Genomic DNA, 20,772 nt, shown 5'->3' on the forward strand with positions numbered 1-20,772 from the left:
AAATCATGAGGGGTCTGGACAGAGTACAAAGGGAGAAACAGATCCCATTGGCCAAAGGATCCAGAACCAGAGGACACCAATTTAAGATGACTGGCAAAAGAAGCAACAGCGACATGAGGTAAAACGTTTTCATGCAGTGAGTAGTTAGGATTTGGAATGCACTGCCTCAGAGTGTGGTGGAGGCAGATTCAATCGAGGCCTTCTGAAGAGAACAGGATAATTATCTGAAGAGAGAAAATTTGCAGGGCGATGGGAAAAGGCAGGGGAATGGGACTAGGTGAGTCGCTCTTGTGGAGAGCTGGCAGGACATGACAGGCCGAATGGCCTCCTTCTGTGCTGTAACCATTCTATGATACTACCAGAATATATGTATCCTAATAATTGCAATGTATCCAGACCTATGTAACTTGAGTGTTTCCCTATCCATTTTTGTGTGCATTTTGGCTGCTGCTCCAGACTGGAGCCCATCACTTCTATTTCCATTGTTTTTCTCCCCATTTTTACTTTTCTCTTTACTCTTCCTAGATTGCTCTCTCCTGTCGTCATGCCTCCTTTTATTTCTCCTTTCATGGTTACTCTTGTCTTCCAAATCCCTACTCCAACCCTACAGCACTGTTCAACCTACTCCCCTTCCACCGTCTCAGGGTTGTCTCCTTATATAAGGCTGCACCTACCCTCACTGCCTCTCTTGGCATCCTCTGGAGGGCACAACGAGGTACTTGTCGCTGCCTCCTTACAAGCAGCAACCCCAACTGCCCTATCCTACTCTCTCATTAACCTTCCCACCCAGCGTACCTGCTGGGAGCTAATCCTGACAATCTCCTTCCAGGCCAACTGACCTCTCCCAGTACTGACCCTGTGGACTCTGCTATCACCGCTCCTCTCCGCATCTCCCTCCAAAATGTCAGTTCACATCAACACCACAGCCAGACACGGTTCCCATTGGCCGAAGAATCCAGAACCAGAGGACATCAATTTAAGGTGATTGACAAAAGAAGTAACAGCGACATGAGGAAAAACCTTTTTGCACAGTGAGTAGTTAGGATCTGAAATGCACTGCCTGTGAGTGTGGTGGAGGCAGATTAAATCGAGGCCTTCAAAAGAGAACTGGATAATTATCTGAAAGAAAATTTGCAGGGCTACGGTGACACCTTCTCAGAAACCTGGTTGAGGGATGATGACACATTCCCCTAAATGAACCCTCCATGTCTGGCTATACCTTCTACTCTCCACTTGCCCCATCCAGACTATCATGGTGGTGGTGTGGTTCTTATCACCAAATTACACCTAGTTTGCCCCCTACTCCTCTGGGACTTTCTGCTCCTTTGAGCACCTCACCCTCTCACCTCTCATTAAAAATCCTCATTCCCTAACCGACCATTCAAGTACCATGAACATTTTTTTCATCTAGATATCTTCAGTGCTTTTCTCCCTCAGCCTCTACACCTAGCGATTTCTCATCCTTTGTGATTTCAATCTCCATCATAATTCATCATGCTGTCACTCTTCTGAGTTCACTACCCTCCTATCCTCCCTAAATTCCTTCCTCCAAATAAACTCCCAACACATTCATGGCCATCAACTTGAACTTGCCATCACATGTGGCCTCGCTATCACAGATAAAGCCATTACTGATCACTTCCTTGTATCGCTGTCCACCCATATCCCCCTTTGCTCTGCCAACCCGACTTCCTTCTGTATCTGCCCCTTACAATTGCACTTTCAAAAGCCCGACTTTGGCCCTTCATTCAGTACAATATTTCTGCAGCTATCAATCTTCTCAATCATACCTTCAACTCCACCTTGATGTCCTAGTCCCCATTAAAACCATAATTTTCTCTCATCCTGGCCCTCATCTCTGCTTCTTTACATCCGAGGGCTGCAGACTTGAATGGAAATGGTGGAGTTTAGCCATGGACCACATAAAGCACAATCTGGTCCTGCTCTTGACTGCAAAAACTGCTCACTATTCCAGGATCACCCCACCTCACACCAACCTCCCCCGCCCTGCTGGCAGGATAAGCCCCAGCTTCTTTTTCAAACCCATCTCCACTGTCTCCTCCACCCTCACCTCCAACAACACGTGCTCATGGACTTCTTTGTTACTAAGACTGATACCATCCTATCAGCTGCGTCTGCTGCTTCCCTCCCTTCCCCCCAGCCCACCGGGCCAGGCTTTCTTTAAGATTTTCCCCTGTCCTCACCCTGAACTCACATCTTTCTCTAATTCCTCTCCTATTTTCACTCATGCCCTCTCCAAGCTCATCTTGTCCATGTGACCCACCTCCTGCACTTCAACCCTGTTTCCACTAAACTGCTGATCACCTAACTTCCCTTCCTGGATCCATGTTAGCTGATACTTTAATGATTCTATCTCCTTAGGTCCTGTCCCCTCACCTTCAAATCTGCTGTCATCACCCCATCCTCAAAAAAAACCCCTTGACCCCCTCCATCCTTGCTAAGTATGGCCCCATTCTCCAACCTCCCTTTCTTCTCCAAAGTCCTTGAACTTGCTGTCATATCCAAATTAGTGGCTATCTTTCCTCAAACTCTTTTTTTTATTATTTGTTTGTGGGATGTGGGCATCACTGGCTACGCCAGCATTGTTGTCCATCCCTAATTGCTCTTGAACTGAATGGCTTGCTAGGCCATTTCAGAGGGCATTTTTAGAGTCAACCACATTGCTGTGGGTCTGGAGTCACATGTCAGCCAGACCAGGTAAGGATGGCAGACTTCCTTCCCTAAAGGACATTAGTGAATCAGATGGGTTTTTACAACAATCGACAATGGTTTCATGGTCACCATTAGACTAGCTTTTAATTCCAAGTTTATTAATTGAATTCAAATTTCACCATCTGCTGTGGTGGAATTCGAACCCATGTCCCCAGAGCATTAGCGTGCCTTCTGGATTATTAGTCTAGAGACATTACCACTATGCCACTGCCTCCCTCCTAACAGGTTTCTGCCCCTGCCACAATACCAAAACAGCTCTTTAAGTCACATCTAACATCCTATGTGACTGTGACAAAGATAAACTATCTCTCCTCATTCTTCTCAACCTGCCTCCAGTCTTTGACACAGTTGGTCACAACATCCTTCTCCAACACCTTTCCACTGCCGTCTTGCTGGGTCGGACTGTCTCATCTGGTTCCATTCTTATCTAGTTGGTTCTAGCTCGAGAATCACCTGCAATCCCACTCCCGCACCATTTCCTCTGGTGCCCTCCAAGAATATATCCTTGGTCCCCTCAGCAGTATCATCCAAAAACACGGTGTCAGTTTTTACATGTGTGTGCTGTTAGTTTAGTTTAGAGATACAGCACTGAAACAGGCCCTTCGGCCCACCGAGTCTGTGCTGACCATCAAACACCCACTTATACTAATCCTACACTAATCCCATATTCCTACCACATCCCCACCTGTTCCTATATTTTCCCTACCACCTACTTATACTAGGGGCAATTTCTAATGGCCAATTTACCTATCAACCTGCAAGTCTTTTGGCATGTGGGAGGAAACCAGAGCACCCGGAGGAAACCCACGCAGACACAGGGAGAACTTGCAAACTCCACACAGGCAGGACCCGGAATTGAAACCGGGTCGCCGGAGCTGTGAGGCTGCGGTGCTAACCACTGCGCCACTGTGCCGCTGCTGTGTTATGAAGGTGTTTCCATGTTTTAATATTTTTTGACGACTTGTGTGTAAAAGTCTGTGTAAATCTGAGGAGCTGCTGAACTTTCTTTTTTTAAAAAACAAGGCTGCAGCCACTGTGCCGCTGCTGTGTTATGAAGGTGTTTCCATGTTTTAATATTTTTTGACGACTTGTGTGTAAAAGTCTGTGTAAATCTGAGGAGCTGCTGAACTTTTATTTTTTTTAAAAACAAGGTCAGTGGAAGGGTTTTGGGACTTGGTTTAAAAAAACACTTACTGGAAGTCCCATGTCTTCAGCGAAGTAAACAACAGGAGCCTTGGTGTCCAGGGGGAGTTGTTTACAGAGAAGCGAATTGTCAAGATTTATGGTGGTCAGGAGTTGGTTTTGTTTTGGATTGTTTTGAGTCAGTTGGGGGTCAGCCTGCTAAGAAAGAAGACACCAGTTCATCCTTTCTCTACCTCTCCGAGAAACCCTGAGAATCCAGTGTGTGATAGCTGAAACCTCTGATGTTGCATTTCTCTTGGAAAACCTGTCAGACTAATCCTCGACATCGCCTGAAGAGAACTGTTCCAAAAAGATTCCAGTAACAGCCGACTATGTGTATTTGGGACGTCAGAAAAGGGACAACTGATATCATTCCATATCTTATCATTTTACTTCAATAATTAACAAGTATTTGGTCGAAATTTTTTTTGGTCTTTTTTTGTAAAGAGTTCTCTGCAGAGAGTATAGCAGGCTTGGCACTCTTGATTATTTCAGGGGTAATGTCGTCCTTCCCAGGGGCTTTTCCACTGGCTAGAGAATCAATGGCATCACTGAGTTCCGATTCTGTTGGCTGTTTGTCCAGCTCATCCATGATTGGCAGAGACTGAGCTGCATTGAGGGTGGTCTCAGTGACAACATTTTCCCTAGAATACAGTTTTAGGTAGTGGTCCACCCAGCGGTCCATTTGCTTGCGTTGGTCAGTGATCATGTCCCCTGATTTAGACGAGGGGGGTGCGATCTTCTTGATGGTTGGCCCAAAAGTTCTCTTAATGCCATCATACATTCCTCTGATGTTTCCGGTGTCGGAGGCCAGCTGAATACGACTGCATAGGTGTTGCCAGTAGTCATTTGCACAGCAACTGGCTGTGCATTCCATGAACTGCTTTGCCTGTGCTGGGACGAGGGAGCAGTACCGCAGGACATGCGCGATGCCAATATCATCACCCTCTATAAGAACAAGGGTGACCGCAGTGACTGTAACAACTACAGTGGAATCTCCCTGCTCAGCATGGAAAGTCTTTGCTCGAGTCGTTTTAAACAGGCTCCAGAAGTTGGCTGAGCATGTCTACCCTGAGGCACAGTGTGGCTTTCGTGCAGAGAGATCCACCATTGACATGTTGTTCTCCCTTCGCCAGCTACAGGAGAAATGCCGCGAACAACAGATGCCCCTCTACATTGCTTTCATAGATCTCACCAAAGCCTTTGACCTCGTCAGCAGACGTGGTCTCTTCAGACTACTAGCAAAGATCGGATGTCCACCAAAGCTACTAGGTATCATCACCTCATTCCATGACAATATGAAAGGCACAATTCAGCATAGCGGCGCCTCATCAGGCCCCTTTCCTATCCTGAGTGGCGTGAAACAGGGCTGTGTTCTCGCACCTACACTGTTTGGGATCTTCTTCTCCCTGCTGCTCTCACATGCGTTCAAGTCTTCAGAAGAAGGAATTCTCCTCCAAACAAGATCAGATGGTAGGTTGTTCAACCTTGTCTGTCTAAGAGCGAAGACCAAAGTACAGAAGGTCCTCATTAGGGAATTCCTCTTTGCTGACGATGCTGCATTAACATCCCACACAGAAGAGTGTCTGCAGAGACTCATCGACAGGATTGCGGCTGCCTGCAACGAATTTGGCCTAACCATCAGCCACAAGAAAACGAACATCATGGGACAGGACGTCAGAAATGCTCCATCCATCAATATCGGCGACCACGCTCTGGAAGTGATTCAAGAGTTCACCTACCTAGGCTCAACTATCACCAGTAACCTGTCTCTCGATGCAGAAATAGACAAGCGCATGGGTAAGGCGTCCGCTGCTATGTCCAGACTGGCCAAGAGAGTGTGGGAAAATGGCACACTGACATGGAACACAAAAGTCCGAGTGTATCAAGCCTGTGTCCTCAGTACCTTGCTGTACGGCAGTGAGGCCTGGACAACGCATGTCAGCCAAGAGCGACGTCTCAATTCATTTCATCTTCGCTGCCTCCGGAGAAACCTTGGCACAGGTGGCAGGACCTTATCTACAAAGCAGAAGTCCTCGAGGTGGCCAACATCCCCAGCATATACACCCTACTGAGCCAGCGGCGCTTGAGATGGCTTGGCCATGTGAGCCGCATTGAAGTTGGCAAGATCCCCAAGGACACATTGTACAGCAAGCTCGTCACTGGTGTCAGACCCACCGGCCGTCCATGTCTCCGCTTTAACGACGTCTGCAAACGTGACATGAAGTCCTGTGACACTGACCACAATTCATGGGAGTCAGTTGCCTGTGATCGCCAGAGCTGGCGGACATCCATAAAGGCGGGGCTAAAGAGTGGCGAGTCGAAGAGACTTAGTAGTTGGCAGGAAAAAAGACAGAAGCGCAAGGAGAGAGCCAACTGTGCAACAGCCCCGACAACCAATTTTATCTGCAGTGCCTGTGGAAGAGTCTGTCACTTTAGAATTGGCCTTTATAGCCACTCCAGGCGCTGCTTCACAAACCACTGACCACCTTTTTCACTTACCTGGGAGCAGAGCGGAGCGGCGGCTGGCGGACCTGCGTGGAACCTGATCCGGAGCGGCGGCTGTCTCTCAGCGCGCGCTGAGCCTCGAAAAGAGGGAAAAAAAACTTACAGTGACGTCACAGGAATTCTGCATGGTGATTGGTTGGGTAAGTAACAGCTGTTAGTGTATTTAAATGACCTAAAAAAGGGGAATTTTTTTTTTAAACCCTCAAGTGATAAGGTGAGTAGTACTACAATTTTTTAAGACTTTAGATTGTACTGGGTAGTGTTTGGAGTAGAACAAGACCCTTAGTGTAATTAGTATTTTTTTAAAGAGAGTAACTAAATTAATTTAAAGGTAAGTCATGGCAGGAGAGCTCAGCCCCGTGGTATGCTCCTCCTGCACTATGTGGGAAATCAGGGATACTTCCAGTGTCCCTGACAACCATGTGTGCAGGAATTGTATCTATCTGCAGCTACTGACTACCCGCATTGCGGAGCTAGAGCTGCGGGTGGATTCACTGTGGAGCATCCATGATGCTGAGGACATCGTGGATAGCACAGTTAGAGAGGTGGTCACACCGCAGGTAATGGCAGCACGGCAGAAAAGGGATGGTTGACCACCAGGTGGAGTAGTAGGCGCAGGCAGGTAGTACAGGAGTCCCCTGTGTCCATCCCCCTCTCAAACAGATATACCGCTTTGGATACTGTTGGGGGGGGATGACCTCCCAGGAGAAAGCAGCAACAGGTCCGTGGCACGAAGGATGGCTCTGCTGCACAGCAGGGGAGAAAAAGGGGTTGAAAAGCTCTAGTGATAGGGGATTCTATCGTAAGGTGTACAGATAGGCGTTTCTGTGGCCGCAAACGTGACTCCAGGATGGTATGTTGCCTCCCTGGTGCTGGAGTCAAGGATGTCACGGAGCAGCTGCAGGACATTCTGAAGGGGGAGGGTGAGCAGCCAGAGGTTGTGGTACACATCGGTACCAATGACATAGGTAGAAAAAAGGATGAGGTCCTGCAACAAGAATTTAGGGAGCTAGGTAGCAGATTAAAAAGCAGGACCTCTAAGGTTGTAATCTCTGGATTACTCCCGGTGCCACGTGCGAGTGAGTTTAGAAATAGGAGGATCGAGCAGATTAATGCGTGGCTGAGGAGATGGTACAGCAGGGTGGGCTTTAGTTTCCTGGATCACTGGGTCTGTTTCTGGCAAAGATGAGACCTGTACAAGTTGGACGGGTTGCACCTGAACCGGAATGGGACAAGCATCCTTGCTGGGAGATTTGCTCGTTCTGTTGGGGGGGGGGTTTAAACTAATTGGGCAGGGGGGTGGGATACAGCGTGGAGGTACAGTAGAGGGTAATATAGAACAGAAGGTGAGTCTGCCTGGAAGGCAGAGCAAATAAAGACCTGGTAAGGCACAAGGGAAAAATGCAAGGTTGGATTGCATCTATTTCAATGCAATGAGTCTTACTAGTAAGGCAGATGAATTGAGGGTGTTGATTAGCACATGGGATTATGATATTATTGCTATCGCAGAGACATGGTTGAGGGAGGGACAGGACTGACAGCTCAATATTCCAGGGTATAGAATCTTCAGGTGTGACAGGGGAGGGGTAAAAGAGGAGGTGGCATTGCATGTTGATCAAGGAGTCAATTACTGCAGTGAGGAGGGATGATATCTTAGAAGGTTCCTCAAATGAGGCCATTTGGGTAGAATATAAAAACAAAAAGGGGGCAATCACTTGGCTGGGCGTGTACTCCAGGCCTCCAAACAATCAGAAAGAGATAGAGGAACAAATATGTCGGCAAATCTCTGAGAGGTGTAAAAATAATAGGGTAATCATAGTCGGGGATTTCAACTTCCCCAATATTAACTGGGATAGTCTCAGTGCAAAAGGCTTAAAAGAGGCAGAATTCTTAAAATGCATACAGGAGAGCTTTTTGAGCCAGTATGTAGAAAGTCCTACAAGAGAAGGGGCAGTACTGGACCTAATCCTAGGGAATGAAGCCAGTCAAGTGATAGAAGTGTCAGTGGGGGAGCATTTCGGGGATAGTGACCATAACTCTGTAAGATTTAAGGTAGTTATGGAAAAGGACAAAGATGGATCAGAAATAAAGGTACTGAATTGGGGGAAGGCCGATTTCAATATGATAAAACAGAATCTGGCCAAAGTGGACTGGATGCAGCTACTTGTAGGAAAGTCTACATCGCATCACTGGAAGTCATTCAAAGAGGAAATTGTGAGAGTTCAGAGTCAACATATACTCGTTAAGGTGAAGGGTAGGACCAACAAGTCCAGGGAACCCTGGATGGCAAGGGATATGGAGGATTGGATCAGGAAAAAAAAGGAGGCTTATGGCAGATCCCAAGTGCTGAAAACAGCAGAGGCACTAGAGGAGTATAGAAAGTGTAGGGTGGCACTTAAAAAAGTAATTAGGAGAGCGAAGAGGGGACATGAAAAAACACTGGCGGGCAAGATAAAGGAAAATCCCAAGGCATTTTATAAGTATATTAAGGGTAAGAGGATAACCAGGAAAAGAGTAGGGCCCATTAGGGACCAACGTGGCAATCTTTGTGTGAGCCGGAGGATATAGGTGAGGTTTTAAATGATTACTTTGCATCTGTGGTCACTATGGAGAAGGACAATGTAGGTGTAGAGATCAGGGAGGGGGATTGTGATATACTTGAACATATTAGCATTGAAAGGGAGGAAGTATTAGTTGTTTTAGTGGGCTTAAAAATGGATAAATCCCCAGGCCCAGATGAGATGTATCCCAGGCTGTTATGTGAGACAAGGAAGGAGATAGCAGAGGCTCTGACACAAATTTGCAAATCCTCTCTGGCCGCAGGAGAGGTACCAGCGGACTGGAGGACAGTGAATGTGGTGCCATTATTCAAGAAGGGTAGCAGGGCTAAACCAGGTAATTACAGGCCGGTGAGTCTAACATCAGTGGTTGGGAAAATATTGGTAAAAATTCTGAGGGACAGGATTAATCTCCACTTGGAGAGGCAGGGATTAATCAGGGATAGTCAGCACGGCTTTGTCAAGGGGAGATCATGTCCAACTAACTTGATTGAATTTTTCGAGGAGGTAACTAGATGTGTCAATGAGGGTAAAGCAGTAGATGTAGTATACATGGATTTCAGTAAGGCTTTTGATAAGGTCCCGCGTGGGAGATTGGTTAAGAAGGTAAGAGCCCATGGGATCCATGGCAATTTGGCAAATTGGATCCAAAATTGGCTTAGTGGCAGGAGGCAGAGGGTAATGGTCGAGAGCTTTTTTTGCGATTGGAAGCCTGTGACAAGTGGTGTACCACAGGGATCGGTGCTGGGACCCTTGCTGTTTGTAGTGTACATTAATGATTTAGACGTGAATATAGGAGATATGATCAGTAAGTTCGCAGATGACACGAAAATTGGTGTTGTAAATAGTGAGGAGGAAAGCCTTAGATTACAGGGAGATATAGATGGGCAGAGCAGTGGCAAATGGAATTTAATCCTGAAATGTGTGAGGTAATGCATTTTGGGAGGACTAACAAGGCAAGGGAATATACAATGGATGGTAGGACCCTAGGAAGTACAGAAAGTCAGAAGGACCTTGGTGTACTTGTCCATAGATCACTGAAGGCCACAGCACAGGTGGGTAAGGTGGTTAGGAAAGCATATGGGATACTTGCCTTTATCAGCTGAGGCATAGAATATAAGAGCAGGGAGGTTATGATGGAGCTATATAAAACGCTAGTTAGGTCACAGCTGGAGTACTGTGTTCCGTTCTGGTCACCACACTATAGGAAGGATGTGATTGCACTGGAGAGGGCGCAGAGGAGATTCACCAGGATGTTGCCTGGGCTGCAGCATTTCAACTATGAAGAGAGACTGAAAAGGCTAGGGTTGTTTTCCTTAGAGCAGAGAAGGCTGAGGGGGGACATGACTGAGGTGTACATGATTATGAGGGGCATTGATAGGTTAGATAGGAAGAAACCTTTTCCCTTAACGGAGGGGTCAAGAACCAGGGGGCATAGATTTAGGGTAAGGGGCAGGAGGTTTAGGGGAGATTTGAGGAAGCATTTTATCACTCAGAGGGTGGTTGGAATCTGGAACGCACTGCCTGAAGAGATGGTGGAGGCAGGAACCCTCACAACATTTAAGAAGTATTTAGATGAGCACTTGAAACACCATAGCATACAAGGCCACGGGCCAAGTGCAGGAATATGGGATTAGAATAGTTGGGTGCTGTATGGCCGGCACAGACACGATGGGCCAAAGGGCCTGTTTCTTTGCTGTATAACTCTATGACTTTATGACCTCCAGGCACTTGCCCATTGTCTCTCGAGACAAGGAGGCCAAAGAAGAAGAAAAAGTTCTCTGCAGAGAAAACTTCTTTTTTCTTTAACCGATGTGTGTTTGTGCGTGTGTTGGGCTAATTAAAAAGGGAACTTTCATATTTCAGTCTGTGTGTTAATGCTTTGCATCTTTACTGTTTTATAATAAATTAATCATGTTGTTTATTAAAGAAACATGGTTGGTGAATTTTATTCTGAAATAAAAATATATCATTGGCTGTATCAGTAACTGGGTAAACATTTAAATGTATGTTGTGACCTGTGGAGAAGTGGAACTGGAGGAAGACAGTGCACTCCTCCCGCCTCGGTCGTAACATATAATTGGGGGCTCTTCCAGGATAACCCAAAACTGACGGCATGCAATTGTAAGTGGGGTAATAATAATTGAAAAGGGGAAAAGGAAAACACCAGATTTCTTGTGCATTAAAATATAGTTTATACTACCGGACTGACTTTGTCACTTGCTGTGAACTTTTTGGAGAGAACAGATTTATCCCTGAGTGATTTGAAAAACTTAACCAAGGATAGGCTAAAGGAACTGGCAGAAAAGTTGGAATTAGAATTAAAACCAGGAGCTAAGAAAGCAGACATAATTGAAGTAAAAGCACAGCATTTGAAATTGGATGAAGGAAAATGCAATCCGGATGGTAGTTCAATTGAGTAGCTGGAATTCAGTTGCAGATGAAGTAGCATGAACTGGAAAAAGAAATGAAAAAACTTGAAAGAGAAAAAGAAAGGGAAAAGGAAAAAAAGAAAGGAAAAGGAAACAGAGAGAACACTTCAAGTGGAAAGAGAAGAGAGGCAGGAGGAGCGAGAAAGAGAATTCAAATTTAAAAAGATGGAACTAAAACAAAAGGGTGGCTTTGACTCCAGTGAAAGTTCTGAAGAGTAAGAATCTGACTTCAACCCAGGACGCAGTGGAGAGCTGCTTAAATTTGTTCAAGCCCTCCCGAAGTTTAAAGAAAGGGACGTAGGGGCATTTTTCATTTCTTTTGAAAAGATAGCTAGACAGATGAAGTGGCTGAAGAAAGCTGGACACTGCTCATGCAAATCAGGTTGATTGGCAGAAATCATAGAGTTTATGCCATGCTTTCTGAGGAGGCTTCTGTAGATTATGAGATGGTAAAAAAGGCTATTCTCACTGCTTATTAGTCCCTGAAGCTTACAGGCAGAAATTTCGGAACTTCTGGAGACAGCCTGGGCAGACTTATATAGAATTTGAGAGGGTAAAGCAAATTAATTATGATCATTGGATGCGGTTACTAAAGGTAGAGCCACGTATGAGACCCTTAGGGAAATAATTCGTCTGGAAGAATTTAAAAATTTATTCCCTCGGTTAGTAAGAACCCATGCAAAGAACAAAAAGGTTTCAACAGCTAGATAGGCAGCTGAGATCGCTGATGATTATGAGCTTGTTTACAAGCCCACACCCCTTTTCCATCACCCCCACAAACCCGAGATGGATAGAAGGTGGGAGGGTGAAAGGAAGGCAAGTAGCCAGCAACAATAAGGGACAGCTGGGAACCCCTGGGATCTCCTCCTCAGACCAGAAAGGAAGATATTGAGGGTGGAAGTGAGACTGATATGAGAAGCTTTTTATGTTGTCTGATGCAGCATAAATGAGATGCGTGGAGTTCAATTGATTGAAGATTTCAAACAGATTTATTAAACAGCTAACAAGTACATGCAATGCAGAGCTAACCATTTACAGGAACTGCCTTTTGGTGTTACAGTGTGACTGGCATATAGTCACATGACTATAACCTGGTACTCAGCTGATTAGCATATAAAGATCTTAAAGGGACGTCACTCTTAAAGGCAATTGCACAACATCCCCCCTTCTTTCCAACGATAAGCCTCATATGCTAAAAGAAAGAACATATAAAAGTAGATAACTTCGAAATTATTTACACATGGATAGAGATTATGAACTTTACAAATATAGAGGCTCAAAAGTCCATATATCGTCTTGGTGATTTGACAACTTTTGCTCAGGGAGTTTGTGTCTTATCTGTTGCTGTTCTTTCTGAAGTTTCTCCCTCTCTGCATTCAGTTTCTGTTGCTCTGCCTTCAGCCTGCTAACGTACTCTGTTGCTTTTCTGAAGATGACCAATTTTGGGGTCTTGTCATTCTTGGAAAGTTCCGGCACCTCATCTCGAAGAGCCAATAGACAATGCTTCAACTCATTCCTCCTCTGCCTCTTCAGAAGATTGCGTGTCCTTCGCCTCTCCTCATCCTCCGTGTCTGAAGGCTTGGGGCTCCAGGTTGAGGACTTGTTGGGGGAGGATTACTTGATCACATGAAGATACCTGTCCGTTCTGGCTCGTTGTGGTGCTGGAGGTCCTCTAGAGAGCAGAAGTGAAGGCGCGACATTGATGTGCTGTTGCTGGGTTTCCAAACTGCACCGTTTGATGCTGGCCAGAGTCTGCAAGCGGGTTCCGGTCCTTGGAGATTTCCCCTTGACAATGCTCTCCTGGATAGTTATGATGTTGAGGTCCTTACACACTGGTAGTCCTGCCACTGCTGGTCTGCTCGTATCTACTAGGTAGAATTTTGTAGTTTCCATGCCAACTTGCCATAGCTGCATTGCATCGTTAATGTGCCACTGCACAGGATGGGTGACCCATCATTTGCAGATAACTTGGCAGTCATTGGTTTTATCGTTGATTTCCAACATGTCTGGTACAAATCTTTGAGGATTCGGACTGGTAGGATATTTGCACTAGCTACGGTGTTAATCTTGACCTTGAGTGTGTGTTTGCCAGCTTTCTTTGGGCACATGATGTTAATGGTGGTGAAAGCTTCCAGTTGTTTGACTTCATCACCATGATGTGTATGTTGACAATGTGGAATGATTGCTCGTCTTGTGACTGAGACTTGCTCCTACCTGAGTCTTGTCTCAGGTTTGTTTTGCTGTGGACTCCGTGCATTGACTTGAATTTATGGACGTCTCTGGTGCTTTCCTTGCTGCTGTTGCCATGTTGCTGTGCCTGTCTTCCATTGGCTTCTGTCCGACTGTGGCTTCTGGCTGTGTCGTTCGAGGCAGAATTCTTGCATAGATGTGCCCACTGTCCTTTTGCAATGCACACCTTGCACAGGTCACGAAATGCAGGGCAATTTCACAGTGAGTGGAACCGGCCGCTCTTAACAGACAGTTTGCCTGCTCTTTTTGACCTGGTTATGGTGCCGATACTGTTGGCTGATCTTACTGCTTGCAGGTGCTGTTGTCCAGCTACAATGACTTCATATTTTCTGCCATCTTCCAGCAGTGCTTTGCTGCTGTGATGTTTCCTTTTCCCCAAGAGGTCTTTCTGGAACACTTCGATGGGTGTTGATAAAATTACCAGCTCCATTATTTGGTCTGACTGCTCAACCTTTGAGAAATCACATTCATTCCCCTTACTACGGCTTTTGCTGACGAAGTGGTCTATTGATTCCTAAGGCTCTTGCCTGTAGGACATTAATGACAGGCGGTGAATTCGAAATTCACCATCAATTGGAGCTGATCTTGCAGCACTTTCCATATCTTTGCGGGATCTGTCTGGTCCTGTTCAGATAATCCAGAGTCGTACTGATTCTGTGCAATCCCTCATTTCCAATCACTATCATTTTTACAGCCTGTTTTTTTGGTTCTGCAATTACTTGGTCTGTCAAGCATAACTGCATTCTCTGCTGGAACAGTTTGAACGCGGATAGGATATCCAAGGCTTTCAAGTTCATGCTGGGAAAATTGGTATCCATCTTTCTGCTGTTCTTTTGCTTTAAAACTTGCTTTAAGACTTGGTTCTGTGACTCTGTATTGCTTTCTTTTTAAACAAATTCTCTCTTTAGACTGGCTTATTTGATTGACAGGAGCAGCTTCCAGCACTCTAGTCTGTCTGTATATATAGCTGAGCAATAGGCATTTCAAGTGCTTTTTTTAAACTAGGGTTTATCCAGCCATTCAAGAAGCAGTTCTTCACACTTGAGTGGTTTTATGAGTTTTTAAACTTAGGCTGAGTAAATGAAAGCTGTTCATGCTGAAGTGATTGAATGAGTTTCTTCTTATCGCTCTAGCTGCGAGCTGCGTGACTGGAGGATTCCCGCGCTTTTTGCTGTGGGGCGCCTCTTGTAATGGTGCGGGCCTGATCAGCCTGGGGGAGCCTTTGAAAACAATTGATCAGTCTGGGATAGGGATTGGGTTTTCCTTCGTATTTTACTGAGCCTTTAAAGAAAATCAACTTTACAAGCACCTCAAAGCTTTTTTTTAACTGGGGTTCCTGTACCAATGGCATACTGACTCACCTGATCATGGTGATTGATTTGCAGCCTGTTGTTCAGCTCTCTGTCCTCTGCAGCTGGAGAGCGTTTTTTTCTTTACACTGTTTAGGCCAGTATTTCTTTTAACTTTCTCTCTTTTAGCTGCAGTAGTTTTTAAAAGCTGTTTTCCTGTGGTCTTCAACCTTTGATTCTGTCTTCTCACCACTCCTGCCACCATGTAATGAGAAGCTTTTTATGTTGTCTGATGCAACATAAATGAGAAGCGTGGAGTTCAGTCGATTGAAGATCTAAAACAGGTTTATTAAACAGCTAACAAGTATATACAGTGCAGAGCGAACCATTTACAGGACCTGCCTCTTGGTGTTACAGTTACAGAGTGCGACTGGCATGGAGTCACGTGACTGCATCCTGGTACTCAGGCTCATTAGCATACTAAGATCTTAAAGGGACATCACTCTTAAAGGCAACCACACAACATGAAAGCCGAAGTGTTTCCATTGCCACAAAGTGGGATACCTTTGTGCAGAATGCTGGAAGTTGTGGGGTAAACCCATGGGACTTATTGGGGTACACAAGGCCAAAGCAGAGAAAGGGGCCCTGACTGAGAGTACGACAGATCAAGCTGTAGCTCTAACTGCAGCTGTAAGGCCAAGTACAAAAACCGCTGTGAGTGCTGGGAACAAGATACCTGAGAGTTATAGGGAATTCTTGTCAAAAGGAAAAGTAACTCCTTATTCCTCAAGTGAGGCAGGTAAACCTATAGTTATACTTAGGGATACAGGAGCCACCAAAACTCTGTTGGTGGGGAAAGGCATGACATTTCCACCAGAGAGTGCAATGAATGCCAAGGTTTTAGTGAATGGTATCGGCGGGGAGTATATACGCGTACCTTTGTATCGTGTGCACCTGGAGTGTGGCCTAATTTCTGGAATGGTAACCAAAGGAATTGTCCATAGTTTGCCTGTAGATTGAGTTGACCTACTCCTGGGGAATGATTTGGCCAGAACAAAGGTAGTAGCTTCTCCAATAGTCACAGAAAGACCAAGTGAAGTCAAAGAGACAGAGCAGTTGCGGGAAAAGGTTCCAGGAATTTTTTCTTCATGTGTAATGGCCCGAGCAATGGCTAAACAAGTTCTGTTGTCAGAGGTCAAATTGGCACCACAGACAGATAGCCAAATATCTGAACTTTCTTTGGGGATTTGGATAATCCGAAGAAAATGTTCAGTAAGTCTTCTCTGATCAAGGCTCAGCAAGCCGATCCAGAGTTTAAGTTAAGTGGCACAATCGGCTCTAACTGAAGCTGAAGCAAAGGGAGTTACGAAAGGCTGCTATATTAAAAATGGGATTCTGATGAGGAAGTGGAGACACAGATCTGCAGACGAAGAATGGATGGTAGTTCACCAGGTAGTGGTACTGCCCAAGTATTGACAGGAAATGTTAAGGATAGCCCATGAAATTCTATGGCAGTACATTTGGAGGATCTGGAAGGCCAAATCACGTACAGGTTGACATTTTTACTGGCCAGGTTATTCCAATGACGTGGTGCAGTTTTGTAAAACGTGTCATACATGCCAGATTATGGGAAAACCGTAACCTGCCATAAAACCGGCACCTCTAATTCTCATACCAGTTTTTGGGGAACCATTTAGTAGGGTGTTGGTAGACTGTGAGGGACCTTTACCGAAAACAAAAACGGGACATCAATGTATACTGCCAATTATGGATATGACTATCTGGTTCCAGAGGCCATTCCCTTGGGAACAATTTCTGCTAAGGTAGTGGTAGAAAAGCTAACCCAGTTTTTCATTAGATATGATTACCGATTGAGATTCAGTCAGATCAAGATTCCAATTTTATGTCTAAAATTATCCAGGAAGTTATGAGTAATTTGGGTATAATATAATTAAAGTCCTTAGCATACCACCCACAGACACAAGGGGATTTAGAAAGGTACCATCAGACCTTCAAAACGATGATCAGGGCATATTGTCTTGAATATCCCCATGATTGGGATAAAGGGCTGGAATTTCTTATGTTTGCATTAGCTATTCACCTAATGAGTCTACCGGTTTTAGTCCTTTTGAATTAGTTTATGGACATGAGGTAAGAGGTCCTCCAAAACTAATCAAAGAAAAGTTTTTAGAACAGAGGGATGAATCTTCTGTGTTAGATTATGTATCCATGTTCTAGGAGCAGCTCATGAGAGCCTGCTAAGTGGCTGAGGAACACCTGAAAGCTTCCCAAAAAACCATGAAAAAATGGGCAGACAAACATGCCAAGACCCGAACATTTCAACCAGGGGATGAGGTGTTAGTATTACTGCCTTTGCAGGGTGAACCACTGAAAGCATGGCTCAGTGGACCATATAGAGTAGTCAAGAGAATTGTAAATTATTTTGATTGACACCACAGATCACCGCAAAAAGAATCGGCTGTGTCATATCAATTTGTTGAAACAATATCACCGGCGGGAGGGGGATAAGCAAGCACAAGTATGTCAAGTAGTAGGGACAGTGAAGGATGAAAGGCATAGTGAGGATGAGGCAGAAGGAGGCCTAGACAATTCTCAAATTGAAACTCCTACTATCCGGTTAGCCAGTATTGAATTGTTAGGGAGATTAGACACTATGTTTTCATATTTAGATGCAGAACAACGAGAAGACCTAACAAGAATCCTCACAGCATTTAAAGGAGTCTGTAGGGATAAACCAGGATGTACAACCTCAGCCATACATTCTGTGGATGTAGGATAATCCTCTCCAAAAAAACAGCATCCTTATTGCTTAAGTCCAGAGAAACAGGCCCAGCTGAAAGCAGAAACCCAAGACATGTTGGAAAACCACCTAACTGAACCCAATCAAAGCAGCTGAAGTTCCCCAGTCGTATTAGTGCCTCAGCCTGACGGTTCAACTAAATTTTGAATCAAAGTTAATGTTTCAGGTCTGTGATCCTTCATCAGAACTGGCAAAAGTTAGAAATGTAACAGTCTTTGAGCAAGTGAAAGGGGGGAAGAAGAACAAGAAGGAAGTACTGTGATAGGATGGAGCGGGGAGAGAGTCCAGAGAGTGCTAGTGGCAGACTCATGCTTTGTCTTTCGCTATAACTAGTTAGCACTCCATTTGCATTCTGTTCCATGATATCTGTCATTTAATCTCTCCCTGCACCAACCTATCATAGTTCTTCCTTCTTGTTCTTCTTCCCCTTCCCTGCTTTCACTTGTTCAAAGACTGTTACATTTCTAACTTTTGCCAGTTCTGATGAAGGATCACAGACCTGAAATGTTAACTCTTTTTCTCTCTACGCAGATGCTGCCAGACCTGCTGAGTATTTCCGACACTTTCTGTTCTCATACTTTAACTGAAATTGTTTTCAGAAATAAATCAGAAAAGCCACACACAGTTTTTGCTTTGAAAAATATTGTTAATGTAATCCAACTCACTTATGAATATAGGATGCATTTAATTTATTGTTTCAATTACCTTTTATTTCAGAGACGTTATGTATTTTCATATGTATATGGAGACATACACGTTCCCAGATCAATACTAAGGTACTGGTCTGAGTCAGCAAATGGAGATTCGCACTAAATACCAAAGGATAATTAACAAAAAAAATCCAGCTCTGTCACTAGTCAATAAAATATCTGTCAATCGACTATTCAATGTCTCAATTCCAATCACTTGGACAAAAATAAATGGGATATTAGCTTTCAATGATCAGCATAAAATAAATTTTCACGACACAGCCAAGTCCCACAACCTTAAATGAATAGTGAAACATATACTTCTATATCCTGTATACATATTATAGCATTGTGATAATTTAACTACACTGTTGCAGTGTAGTCAAAGTGCACACTCATGTCTGCCAAGCTCTGGTTGTTACATCTTCCATTCAATTTTTCAGACTATCATTGCCTCTAATGTCAATCCAATAAAGTTGTTGTAATCATTTGCAGTAAAACATTGTTCTGAAGGATGTAAGCAAGTAAATTACTGATCTCGTCAGTTGTTTTGCAAGTAGGTGTAGAGCAAAGGCAGACAATTTCCTAGCAGAGAAAAAAAAGAGTGAAAACCCTGGGAATGACACTGAAATATTGGTAAAGGTTTGGGAGTACATATTTTAAATTGCAGCATTAATCTAAAAACATTAAAGAATTCCTGACTTTGTTACTGGTGAAGCAGAGCAGGTGAAAGAACAGCAAATAATTTTTGTTTTTTTGTGTGGTGATTTGTTTTGATATTGCAGCATGTAACAGTAAATAAAGTACTTGTAAAATTTAATCGATAATTCTGAGCCCATACCATTTCGCCATTTGTTTTTGGAGAAGAAACTCAAATTTTATGTTGAAGAGTTAATTATTTCAAATAAATCCAATATTAATATCAAAATGCAACCAATACTGCAATTGTATGATGAAACTTTATAAAGAGGCAAAATAGCCAAAACAAAAGAGTTTTGTCTTGTGCTTGATAATTTAAAATTTTATGTTTGAGTATGTAGATAAAGATATGGCTGAGTTGATCAAGATATATCTATCTAGGCCAACATAAGACAAAAGGAGTGATTTTCTTTGTTCTGTAGTTAGTTGCATTGAAGTTTTTTTACATAAAAGTTAATGGAGTAGATACAATTGCTGGTACATTTCTCCAGCTCAATAAAAGACAATTAAAAAGAAATTTGTTGTCCCTGGTCTTGAAGCCATTCACAGATGATAGAATAAGTCTTAATTTGTAAACAAGCCTTTTCTAGCTAAATCATCTCTTAAAATGATTGGTCCAATTTCCCAAATGTTCAACAATGTTAGTAGTAAAGGTATTTTAAGATCAATATCATTCACTTAAACTGCAGGAGATTCTTAAGAAAGTTCAAATAATGTATTGGGTTGTCAGTGGAAAAGTTATGCAAGATTTTGGAAGGGGATTGTGAAACACAAAGATGACAAAAAGTAACTTGATGAGACCTGGGTCAGAACATTGCACAAACTGTTTGGTGTTCAAAACAACAACTAACCTGCTACTTCATGATGGAAGAAATAGCATTTTGTTGATCATGAACTAAAAAGTTAGTTGTTCATCAACCAAACAGCACCCTATTAAGGCAACTTGAAAACGAAAATAGACTGTTAAGATAATGCAAAGGGTCTATGAAGTAATAGTAATCAGGAGCTGCTGTAAAGGTAGATTACAATGCAATGCTTTATGAGGACAGGAGAGTAATTAGGGAGGTAGGTTAAATCATTGGGTTGTGTTCTTCAGAGAGCAATATAATTATAATCTTAAATTGTTTTCCCACCTAAAGTCTATTGTCAATCATTGCCAAAATTGTTCCTCTGGGCTGGTGTCAATAATGACAAGTCTGGTACTCTGATAAAAGCGATAAGGGTCACCTGATGGTCAAAGAGAGGAAACTACATTGAATTGGTATCTAGCCCAACAGGCTTTGTAAGTATTCATGTACACTAAGTTTGGGGAAATGATGAGGTGTGCTGCTCAGCTGGAAATATTTAATGAACCAATTGAATAGAAGGAAATGGATGCTGATTGTGTTGCCCATCTCATGGTGGGGTAATTGGTGTAGATAATACAAATGTCAATTTCCAAAAAGTGCTGATTTAGATGAGAGATAGAGAATGCTACTGTCTCTGGTGAGTTGTGTCAGGAAGAAGTAACTTATCGTGAAGTTGGTGAATAAGATTTTGTTTGAGATGTATTCAATGTTCCAGCATTCCAGAGTGTTGATATGGTTCCTATCCACGAAAAAGGATATCCGA

At 43.7% G+C, this 20,772-nt stretch overlaps 1 long non-coding RNA gene across 1 annotated transcript in view; it reads left to right on the top strand.

The window, feature by feature from the left end:
* The window catches only part of LOC137377727 (uncharacterized), a 33,473-nt gene that overhangs the window by 2,279 nt on the left and 10,422 nt on the right, over positions 1-20,772 (top strand). The window contains exon 2 of the long non-coding RNA XR_010976478.1: positions 830-981. This is a non-coding gene — a long non-coding RNA (uncharacterized lncRNA). The remainder of the gene's footprint in view (positions 1-829; positions 982-20,772) is intronic.

This window comes from Heterodontus francisci, chromosome 1, assembly GCF_036365525.1.
Source record: "Heterodontus francisci isolate sHetFra1 chromosome 1, sHetFra1.hap1, whole genome shotgun sequence".
NCBI lineage: Eukaryota > Metazoa > Chordata > Chondrichthyes > Heterodontiformes > Heterodontidae > Heterodontus > Heterodontus francisci.